A 549-nucleotide genomic window follows, 5' to 3' on the forward strand; every position below is an offset into this window, starting at 1 on the left:
ACACCAAAATAACAACTTCTATTAGTGGGAATATGTAATTAGCTATAAGACCTTCTCTAACATATTATTCAAAATTATACATGTAATGACATAATTATGTAGTCATAACAATACAAATATTGCCTTATTTGTTCATATTTCTGGATTTTATGCGTTTCGTTTTATTATCAAGAAATTTAAAGTTGATTTTAAAAACTTCATTTTCTTCAGCGAAAAAAAACGGACCTTAATGCCATTTCCTTTGTGATTAGCAATCTGTGATTACGAATTAAAAACATCTGTATTAACCGATTCCTCAGATTCGTTATCTCTAATTTAAATCGTTTATTTATAATAACGACTTTAATCCGTTATCTAATTTAAACTATATTGTATCCACAGATTATTGAATGACGTTTAAGAAGTAAATTGGAAAGTACATTTTTAGAAGACAGTCTTGATTTTATTACACCCTATACTAATATTACGGTAATTCTTTAAATTTGTTGCAGATGTATTAAACAACGATTATTTATGTGATGTATACCAATTTTCAAAAGATAACAACGA

This window comes from Mytilus californianus, unplaced genomic scaffold, assembly GCF_021869535.1.
Source record: "Mytilus californianus isolate M0D057914Y unplaced genomic scaffold, xbMytCali1.0.p SCAF_7, whole genome shotgun sequence".
In the NCBI taxonomy this organism is placed as follows: domain Eukaryota; kingdom Metazoa; phylum Mollusca; class Bivalvia; order Mytilida; family Mytilidae; genus Mytilus; species Mytilus californianus.